Source organism: Schistocerca americana, unplaced genomic scaffold (genome assembly GCF_021461395.2).
Source record: "Schistocerca americana isolate TAMUIC-IGC-003095 unplaced genomic scaffold, iqSchAmer2.1 HiC_scaffold_18, whole genome shotgun sequence".
NCBI classification, from domain to species: Eukaryota; Metazoa; Arthropoda; class Insecta; order Orthoptera; family Acrididae; genus Schistocerca; species Schistocerca americana.
Window position 1 is genome coordinate 9,945,775 of NW_025725884.1, and position 12,381 is coordinate 9,958,155.

Sequence of the window (12,381 nt, forward strand, 5' to 3'; positions counted from 1 at the left end):
CTATGTCTTCTCCTTCTAATTCGAGTAACGTTTCTTTAGAAACGACAGGATCTTCTTTTGGGATACGACTGTCTCCATTCCGATGCACTATTCCACCTTTACTGCTTTCGTCGCTCCTTCACTATGACGAATTAACACAGAAATTGCGTCGCAATGAAATACAACGAGTTTTATGACATCTACTTCTAAATCGAGTAACGTTTCTATGGAAACGACAGAATTTTCTCTTGGGATTCGACTATCTCCTTTCCGATGCACTGTTCCCTCTTTACTGCATCCCTCGCTCCCTCACATTCACGAATTAATACAGAAATTGCGTCCTATGAAATACTATTGGTTGTATGACTTATCCTTCTAAATCGAGTCACGTTTCTATGGAAACGACAGGATTTTCTTTTGGGATACGACTATCGTCTTTTCGATGCACTATTCCTTGATTACTGTTTCACTCGCTCCCTCACATTGACGAATTAACACAGAAATTGCGTCGCTATGAAATACCATGGGTCCTATGACATCTCCTTCTAAATCAAAAACGTTTCTATGGAAACGACAGGATTTTCTTTTGGGATGCGACTATTTCCTTTCCGATGCACTACTCCTTCTTTACTGCATCCCTCGCTCCCTCACTTTGGCGGATTAACACAGAAATTGCGGCGCTATGAAATACTATGGGATCTATGACATATCATTCTAAATCGAGTAACGTTACAATGGAAACGACTGGATATTCTTTTGGGATACGACTATCTCGTTTGCGATGCACTGTTCCTTCTTTACTGCATCCCTCGCTCCATCACATTGACGAATTAACACAAAAATTGCGTCGCTATGAAATACTATAAGTTCTATGACTTCTCCTTCTAGATCGGGTATTGTTTCTACGGAAACGATAGGATTTTCTTTCGGGCTACGAGTATTCCCTTTCCGATGCACTATTCCTTCGTTAATGCATCCCTAGCTCCCTCACATTGACGAATTAACACAGAAATTGCGTCGTCATGAAATACTATGGGTTCTCCGACCTCTCCTTCAAAATCGAGTACGTTCCAATGGAAACGACATGAATATCTTTTGGAATGAGAGTACCTCCATTCCGTGGCACTATTCCTTATTTACTGCATCCCTCGGTCCCTCACATTGAACAAATTAACACAGATATAGTGTCGCTATGTAATACTATGGGGTCTATGACTTCTCCTTGTAATTCGAGTTACGTTTGTTTAGAAACGACAGGATTTTCTTTTGGGATACGACTGTCTCCTTTCCGATGCATTATTCGTTTTTTACTGCTTTCTTCGCTCATTCACATTTACGAATTAACACAGAAATTGCGTCGCAATGAAATACAACGGGTTCTATGACATCTCCTACTAAATCGAGTAACGTTTCTATGGAAACGACAGGATTTTCTCTTGGGATACGACTATCTCCTTTCCGATGCACAGTTCCTTCTTCACTGCATCCCTCGCTCCCTCACAATGATGAATTAACACAGAAATTGCGTCGCTATGAAATACAGCGGGTTCTATGACATCTCCTTCTAAATCGAGTAACGTTTCTATGGAAACGACAGGATTTTCTCTTGGGATACGACTATCTCCTTTGCGATGCACTATTCCTTCTTTACTGCAACCCTCGGTCCCTCACATTGACGAATTAACATACAAATTGCGTCGCGTTGAAATACTATGGGTTGTATGACATCTCCTTCTAAATCGAGTCACGTTACTATGGAAACGACAGGATTTTCATTTGGGATACGACTGTCTTCTCTCCGATACACTATTCCTTGATTACTGTTTCACTCGCTCCTTCACATTGACGAATTAACACAGAAATTGCGTCGCTATGAAATACTATGGGTTCTATGACATCTCCTTCGAAATCGAGTAACGTTTCTATGGAAACGACAGATTGTTCTTTTCTGATACGACTGTCTCCATTTTGATGCACAATTCCTTCATTACTGAATCCCTCGCTCCCTCACATTGACGAATTAACACAGAAATTGCGTTGCTACGATATACTAATGGTTCTATGACATCTCCTTCTATATCGTGTAACGCCTCCATGGTAAGGGCGCCATGTTCTTTTGGGATACAGGTATATCTTTTCCGATGCTCTGTTCCTTCTTTACAGCATTCCTCGCTCCCTCACATTGACGAATCAACACAGAAATTGCGTCGCTATGAGATACTATGGGCTCTATGACATCTCCGTCGAAAACGAGTAACGTTACTATGGAAACGACAGGATTTTCTTTTGGGATACAAGTATCTCCTTTCCGATGCACTAATAAGTCATTACTGCTCTCCTGTCGGCCTCACATTGACGAATTATCGCAGAAATTGCATCGCTATGAAATACAATCTGTTCTATGACGTCAAGTTCTCAATCGAGTAACGTATCAATGGAAACGACAGGATGTTCTTTTGGGATACGACTATCTCCTTTCCGATGCCCTATTCCTTCGTTACTGCATCCCTCAATCCCTCACATTGACGCATTAACATAGAAATTGCGACGCTATGAAATACTATGCGTTCCATGACATCTGCTTCTAAATCGAGTAACGTTTCCATGGAAACGACAGGATTTCCTTTTTAAATGCGACTACCTCCTTTACGATGCACTATTCCTTCTTTGCTGCATCCCTCGCTCCCTCTCATTGACGAATTAACACAGAAATTGCGTCGCTATGAAATACTATGAGTTCTATGACATCCCCTTCTAGATCGGATATTGTTTCTATGGAAACGATAAGATTTTCTTTCGGGATACGAGTACTTCCTTTCCGAAGCACTATTCCTTCTTTACTGCATCCCTAGTTCCCTTACATTGACGAATTAACACAGAAATTGCGTCGCTATGAAATACTATGTGTTCTGTGACTTCTCCTTCTAAATCGTATAGCGTTTCTATAGACACGAGAAGATTTTCTTTTGGGATACGACTATCTGCTTTCCGATGCAATATTCCTTCTTAACTGCATCCCTCGCTCCCTCACATTGACGAATAAGCACTGAAATTGCGTCGCTATGACATACTATGTGTTCTATGACCTCTCCATCTAAATCAAGTTATGTCCATATGGAACCGACAGGATTTTCTTTTGGAATACGAGTATCTCCTTTCCGATGCACTATTCCTTATTTACTGCATTCCTCGGTCCCTCACATTGACGAATTAACACAGAAATTGCGTCGCTATGATATACAATGGGCTCTACGACTTCTCCTTCTAAATCGAGTTCCGTTTCTATGGAAACGGCAAGTTTTTCCATTGGGATACGACTATCTCCTTTCCGATGCACTTTTCCTTCTTTATCTGCATTCCTGGCGCCCTGACATTGAGAATTAAGACAGAAATTGCGGCGCAATGAAATACAATGGGTTCTATACCATCTCCTTCTAAATCGAGTAAGGTTTCTATGGAAACGACAGGATTTTCTTTTGGGTACGACTATCTCCTTTGCGATGCACTTTTCCTTCTTTACTGCAACCCTCGGTCCCTCACATTGACGAATTAACACAGAAATTTCGTCGCTATGAAATAGTATGGGTTCTATGACATCTCCTTCGAAATCGAGTAACGTTTCTATGGAAACGACAGGATGTTCTTTTGGGATACGACTATCTCCATTTTGATGCACTATTCCTTCTCTACTGCATCTCTCGCTCCCTCACATTGACGAATTAACACAGAAATTGCGGGGCTATGATGTACTATGGGTTCTATGACATCTCCTTCTATATCGTGTAACGTTTCTATGGTAAAGGCACGATGTTCTTTTGGGATACGAGGATATCCTTTCCGATGCACTGTTCCTTCTTTACAGCATCCCTCTCTCCCTCACATTGACGAATTAACACAGAAATTGCGTCGCTGTGAAATACTATGGGTTGTATGACATCTCCTTCTAATTCGAGTAACGTTTCTATGGAAACGAAAGGATTATGTTTTGGGATACAAGTATCTCCTTTCCGATGCACTATTCCTTCTTTACTGCATCCCTCGCTCCCTCACATTGACGAACCAACACAGAAATTGCGTCGCTAAGAAACACTACGGGTTGTATGACAAATCCTTCTGAATCATGTAACGTTTCTATGGAAACGACAGGATTTTCTATTGGGATACGACTATCTCGTTAGCGTTGCACTAATCCTTCTTTACTGCACTCCTGGAGCCCTCACATTTCGGAATTAACACAGATATTGCGTCGCTATGAAATACTAAGTGTTCTATGACATCTCATACGAAATCGAGTAACGAGTCTATGGAAACGGCAGGATTTTCTTTTGCGATACGAGTATCTCCATTCCGATGCACTATTCCTTCTTTACTGCATCCCTAGCTCCCTTACATTAACGAATTAACACGGAAATTGCGTCGCTATGAATTACTATGTGTTCTGTGACTTCTCCTTCTAAATCTGTAAGTAGGCTGTTTAGGTTTTTTTATTGGTAACGCCACCTCTGTATGAAAATCACTGGCTGTGCCGTGTGCAGTCTGTGGCTAGTTTGCATTGTTGTCTGCCATTGTAGTGTTGGGCAGCGGCAGCTGGATGTGAACAGCGCGTAGCGTTGCGCAGTTGGAGGTGAGCCGCCAGCAGTGGTGGATGTGGGGAGAGAGATGGCGGAATTTTGCGCCGGCCGAAGTGGCCGTGCGGTTAAAGGCGCTGCAGTCTGGAACCGCAAGACCGCTACGGTCGCAGGTTCGAATCCTGCCTCGGGCATGGATGTTTGTGATGTCCTTAGGTTAGTTAGGTTTAACTAGTTCTAAGTTCTAGGGGACTAATGACCTCAGCAGTTGAGTCCCATAGTGCTCAGAGCCATTTGAACCATTTTTTTGATGGCGGAGTTTTAGAAATTTGTCATGAACTGCTATATTTATATATGATGATATCAAGGTAAATACATTGTTTGTTCTCTAATAATATCTTTCATTTGCTAACTATCCCTATCAGTAGTTAGTGCCTTCCATAGTTTGAATCTTTCATTTAGCTGGCAGTAGTGGCGCTCGCTGTAGTGCAGTAGCTTGAGCAGCGAAGATTTTTGTGAGGTAAGTGATTTGTGAAAGGTATAGTTTAATGTTAGTCAGGGCCATTCTTTTGTAGGGAATTTTGAAAGTCAGATTGCGTTGCGCTAAAAAAATATTGTGTGTCAGATAAAGCACAGTCTTGTATAATTGTTCAAAGGGGACGTTTCGTACAGGGAAAGATCACCTCTCCGCGGTAGTGACTATCACAGAGACAATCAGAGAAACAGACAATATGGGAACGAAAATAATTATTATTACGGGTGACAGAATAACTTTAGACGCAACGGTCCAGCGCGCAGTTACGATTCAGGGAGAAATTCTCCACCACTTAACCGACAAGAAAGAAACTACAGGAACTACCGACATGACGACAGACGATGTGATCGTAACGACAGACCTGAATTGCATCAGAACTGGCGGGATTCAAACAGAGCAGGGCCTTCTCGTCACGGTGAATTTGTAGAAGTTAGGTCTCCAAATCCCAATAACGACGCGCGCCAACAAAGAGACCATAGGCAATGACTCACACCGCTGGCTGCCACAAAACGTACTTATGAAACTGACGACGCAGCTGCCGTAGCTAGTAATTACGTAAAAATGGAAGACATTAGGGACATCTTACTCCAAGAACACGACGTAAAACATAAGAACATTGCATATCCTGTGATTCACATTACAGTAAATGACGTAAAATTTACGGCAGTACTTGACTCTGGCAGTCCCATTTCAGTAATCAGTGAAACAGCCTTAAGCAAATGCAACAAATCGAACGATTGCCCCACACTTCCGTTACGTAAGATTAAATTACAAGGTGCAATCTTTGGAAAAAGTGTAGATGTACGCCAACAAACCAACTTAGAATTCTTTTGTCAAAGCCACAGCTTCTCTATGAACTTTCTTATTGTTCCATTATTGTCGACGGAAATTATACTGGGAGTAGACTTTTTGAATGAATACAAAGCAATCTTAAACTTTCACGATGCTGAAATAACTTTAGAAAAAGAAGGTAAGTCAGCAGCTTTGAAATTTGAAGATTGGCTATCAAACCATGACGAAGAAATTAATCGGCTTTACCTCCTGTTAGACAACAGTTCGGAATTTTCGACGGAACTTGACGCTAACAATCATTCTGCAAGTACTGACAGGGATGATATCGACGGCGCATTTGACAATAATAAGTTAATTCAGAATAAAATTCAAACAATTGAGAATTGTAATGACACTGATAGGCAGGACCTTTTTGAGATTTTACAAGCGCATTCCACAGTTTTTGCTCACAAAACAGGAACAATCAAGGGATTTCAATACCAATTTCTTGTTCGTGAGCATACTAAATTTTGTGTTAGACCATACGTAATTCCAGCACATTATAGGGACCGTGTTAGAACAGAAATACAATCTATGCTTGACGAGGGCATTATTGAGCCTGCAGTAAGCTCATACAACAATCCGTTACATGTTGTTGAGAAGAAAAATTGATCGATCAGGCTTGTCTTAGATTCGAGACAAATCAATACTATCATTATTCCTGAAACAGACAGGCCGCAGACGATGGAAGAACTTCTTCAAAATTTTAATGGTGTAAAAGTGTTGTCTTCCATTGATCTCAGATCCAGCTCTTATCAGATCGAACTTCATCCAGAATGTAGAAAATACACAGCTTTCCTTTGTTTCGGCGTTTGTGATCAGTTTCGGAAACTTCCTTTTGGTTTGAACATTTCTTCAGCAGCATTCATTCGCGGGCTAAATTCCATATTACCTGAATTCTTAAAACGTCACATCACCTTATATGTAGACGATATTCTGATAGCAGAAGCCTCATGGGAACAACACAATCGCATCCTCAACAGCGTGTTGCATATTTTTGCAGAATCTGGAATTACAGTTAACTTGGAAAAGTCTGAACTCGGTAGGACAAAAGTGAAGTTTCTAGGACATATTATTTCTTCTGAAGGCATTCAGCCGGATCCTGAAAAGTTAGAAGCAATCAGAGCCATTCCAGTTCCATCTACAAAAAGACAAGTCCGCAGTTTTCTAGGTCTCGTAAATTTTTACCGTCGTTTTCTGAATATGCAAATTCTTGTTACACCAAAACTTTGTTCTCTCACTGGAAAAAATACTATTTGGAACTGGGACGAACAAGCACAGTTGGAATTCAATTCTTTGAAAGAATCGCTACTTAACGCGCCAATACTAGCTCATCCAGATCTGTCACAAGATTTCTGCCTTAGCACGGATTCTTCTAAAGTCGGTCTTGGTGCCCATTTATTTCAAGAATCCATAGAAAATGACACTACCGTTCAGAAAACCATTGCTTTTGCTAGCCGAGTGCTAACAAAATCTGAAAAAAATTATTCCGTTACTGAATTAGATGCTTTGGCTATCGTTTGGGCATTTAACAAATTCCGTTTCTTTCTTTCTGGTAAGCACGTAAAAGTATACAGTGATCATCGTGCATTACAATTTCTTATGTCTTCAAAATTAAATCATGGCAGGTTAAAACGTTGGGCATTGTTTCTGCCAGAATTCCGCTTCACAATAGTCTACATTCCCGGCAAGGAGAACATTGTTGCGGACGCACTGTCACGCGCACCGGCTGGGCTTGAGAAAAGTAACACAGAAGGCAACCTCGAGAAAAATTTCAGTATTCTTTACATTCAGAAAGTCGCCTTTGAAAACTTCATCACCACATCTTTAAAGGACATTGCTCATGAACAAGATAAAGATCCGATTTGGAAAGACATCAAGAGCAAATGGCATGAAAAGACACACACACAGATTCGGCATTATTACCTGGTTAGAAACAACATGCTCTTCAAACGCTGCACTGTTGATGACAAGCTATGGGTACTTTGCATTCCAGACGATTTTGTTAATAAGCTCATTTGGTACATTCATTTCAGCTACGCACATTTTGGTCCACGAAAATGTTATCATATTCTTCGAACGACTTGTTATTTTAACAATATGGAAAAGAGAATTCGAAGAGTCTTGTCTATTTGTAAACTTTGTCAAAAGGCGAAACTATCTACTGTCTCACGTCGTGCTCCGTTATTTCCTATTATTCCTTCTAAATTAAAAGAATTTGCTGCTGTTGATCTCTTGAGATCGCTTGTCAGAACATCTAATGGATTTTCGTACGTTTTAGTCGCTGTTGAACTTACTTCAAAATTTGTTTCTTTCACTCCGTTACGTAAAGCCACTAGACGATCTGTATCCAACGCCTTTGTTAAAAATTTCTTACGTGAAGTTGGACACGTTAGCGAAGTCATTTCAGATAACGGACCTCAATTCAGATCTGCTGTTTGGTCACGCATGCTTCGGAATCATAAAATCAAACCTGTTTTTATTTCAATGTACTCACCACATTGTAACCCGTCTGAACGGATTATGAAAGAAATCAATAAGCTTTGCAGACTTTATTGTCACAGAAAGCATCAGCATTGGGACAGATATTTACACTTATTTCAAAATGTGCTGAATGAAATGCCTCATGATTCCACTGCTTTACCACCTACTCTTGTACTAAAGAATGAAGAACCACCGAACAGAATCAGAGAGCTTGTACCTTTCCCAAATACACGTAAACTTCGACACAAAGACATAATTGATTTGGCTCTTAAAAATATAATATCTGCAGCAGACAAAAGGAGAAAACTACACGGTAAAGCAAATGCAAAGAAATTGTATATCGGTCAGAAAGTTCTCATTAAAGCTCATTCATTGTCACATAAAAAGAAACATTTGAGTCACAAATTCTTTCTAGTTTACAATGGACCTTACAGAATCCGACGTATACCACATGATAATTGCATTGAAGTTGAAACTCTGCGTACTAGGAAGAGTAAGGGTTTACACCACATTTCACATGTAAAACCGTTTATTGAAAGATAATCTGCTTTTTAACTTTGTCTTTGCCATATAACTTTTCACTTTACATTACTAGTATGCTGTGTCAGACTTAAGAAACTGTTAACATACAACTATGTTTGAAGTTAAATATCCAGTCTAGAACCTAGGGAACATTTTTAACCAGAAATTACGAATGCATTGTTATAGTGAACAGACGACACAGTGTTGTATTTGTACATTCTTGCTTGTTAGTTGCACGATGACGTAACGACTATAAGGCTCACATACTTAGAACATTTACCAGTACTGCTAATGAGATTTTAATGCAACATTTTGGTTTACTTGAAAATACATTCTGGGTTTAAAGTACTTTCTGTGAGATACCAGACGACACAGTGGTTAGTTTATGTGACAACTACACGGTTTTATCACGACGCTACTAATGAGTGAAAATTTACAATGTTGCTTTTGCAGTGTTTCTGTTTTATATCTGCACAGTTTTCTGCTTTATTCTGGAAAGTAAAACAGGTTTTAGTAGTAACTTTTGTAGTAAAGCTACAATGAGACTGCCTTTTCCGTAGCACAACAATACGTTACAGTACAGTACTTTCTTCATCACAGCAATAAGCGTAATAACTAAGACATTTATACGCAAAGCATTTCACTTTTGTGTATTATGAGGTAAGTACATTGACTTCTGCAGAACTTAGCTTTCGGAGGACGATAACTACGACACTTCCACACAGATTATGTTGCAACAAGACGCACATTTAGCGCTACAGTACACGTATTTAAGTGATTAATTTTGTACTTAAAACATTTATTTTTAAAGATTTTTTGAATTACAAAGAAAGTTTTCCGTGATACATTTCGTTCCATTGCTGTAATCTGTAACACCTGAGGGTATAATTACATTAATCCTCAGGAGGATACACGCTTACTTTGTGTACCATGCGTGTGGCAACCACAAGGAACCCTAGCTAATATGGTATTTGCTTATACAACTTTACACATCGGTACCATATTTCTCTAACACACAAATTACATAGCTATCTGATCATTTAACTGAGAGATAAACATTTTTTTACTACATCAGTGACACATGTTTACGCAATACACAGTTGGGTAACTTCACACTTATGAAACTGTATTTTGTCTGTACTTTGTAAACTGTTCATATTTTTTCGGAATCATTGTGATACTATGAGAGCTTTGAATGATGTATTTGGTAAGGGAGCATGATTTTAAAATACGTTTGAGGTAGATGACACTATTGAAATGAGCAGAGAATTTTTTTTAGGTTTTGAAATTATTGGAGGAAGCTACGACAATTTTGAGAATTGACTGAGATGTTATGATATTATTACGACGACGATGTGTACTATGCTGTTGAGATATGTTTATGATCAATAAGATGATGCTACCGTATATGAGGAATAAGAAGTATGTTGGAAACCAAGAATCGTACTTTAAGAGTTATGAAATGTGCGTAAATGCGTGACTGTATCACAATGCTAACGAATATTTTATTTGGACACTTACATTTATAGGATTTTCTTTCTACAGATTTGCAATATTTTTATGTGAGACTGTCACTGTAGCGGAAACTGCTGTCGTAAATATTTCCGTAAGAAAGTTAAGTGACCACCTGCACGTAATGCGTCGCGGGCACCCACCTGGGTGACAGCCGCCCGAAAAAAAGCCATTAGCCTTTCAGCGGCACAGGTAGAAAAAAAAGGGAGGCCATTATCCTGGCTATTGACGTTCCTTTGTAGAAAGCATCGCAAATATTACACGCTCATTACCTGAAAACATATGGTTACTCGTACTTTGTGCTAATTACTGAAATGCTTATGAATTGATGGGAAATATTCGTACATCTGCACACCTGATTATGACAAGTGTCTTTCTACGAGAGTTGAGAGCTACTGACTTACGAAATGCCACATGACTATTGAATGATATTTTTATGCTTTGGTTTGCGTAATTGCTTATTTCAGTTGACATCTGTTTTCCAGCTGTGTTGCAGCATTGGTTTCATAAAATAAAATTAAATGCATTTGCTAATGTGAACACTTTCTGTCAACAGATCTATTAAATAATAATTTTGTGATCCACATTCTTCAAAAAAGGAGCACCTGGAAAGGAAAGAACAATAAGAAGTCACTAGTAACAGTAACTGCATACATAATACTCTTTTCAAGTACATGGTAATATTTTTTTTACAATAAGTTGTTGTGGTGCACCACTTTAATTACTTAGACATTAAGATGTGATTATACATTTCCCTTATCTGCATTGTTATCTTTAGTGTACTATTTTTTCTGCATGAGCTATGTCATGTTTAGATATAAGCAGCTGTTTGCCAGGCATAGTGCTACTGAACTTTAATTTGTGTTACTCTGCTAAGCCAGATTTAGTTTTTTGTTTGCTGCGCATTGCCTCATATTAGTTGTAATGTTGAATTGCTTGGTAATTTAGATTTACTGTAGCTTGCTTTGCGATTATCCATTTTTTATTGCTGTTTATATTAATTGTTTTATGTGCTGCTGCATTGCCTCGTCCCTTAGTTTAGCATCTGAGCTCAGTAGATTTAAGTTAGCTTAAGAGGGGGTAGACTATATAAGAAACTGACTATGGAGAATAGGTAAAGAATGCATTGCGAAGTTATATGAAAAAGATTTGGGCCCAAATGAGTATTGTACAATCAGAAATAATTATTTTGAAAGAAATATGAACAGAATACAGAAAGCAGGCTTAGATAGGACTTTTTGGGAATAATGATGAACAAAGGGAGATCTCCATGCAAAATACTGCAGTAAAACAAACCCTGTCCTTTCCCTTTTGTGTTATCCCACTATATGTTTGTGTACTCTTGTGTATTTGTTTTCTTCCTGTCTCTGTGTACTGTTTCATAGAACTTTTTTCTCTTCTAATACTAAGTTACATTCGCTATGATGAGGAATACTGTTATCCTCAAATACAATTGGCATTAATAATGTGTTATTTACTTTGTAAAGATGTTTAGACATTATTTATTCTGTTTTGTGTTAATGCTCATGTGTGAAGTTGATGTTTCGAAAGTTATTCTGATCTTTTATGTATGTACTCATGTCATAATTCCAGTAACACTGACGCATATGTCTATTTCTATTCTTTTGTAACGCCTGTTTTACTACAAATGTTATCTGTATTGTTATGTTCTTTAATGATGTATTTTGTACCTTTGTAATTGTATTCTCATGTTATAAAATTGTAATTGACACCAGTTCATCTTATTATTAACTTGTAAGTTACATTTCACTGCACACGTTTCTGTTGGTCATAGTATATGGACAATGTGTGAGAAGTAGGGACTGTTAGTGTTTGCACGTGTGTTAATAATTCAGCAAGGGACTGGATAACAGCATTGTTGGTTCTAAGGACAATTCCAAAAACTTTGTGAGTGCACAAGTGGTGGTTTATGGACTTGCTATATTCTCC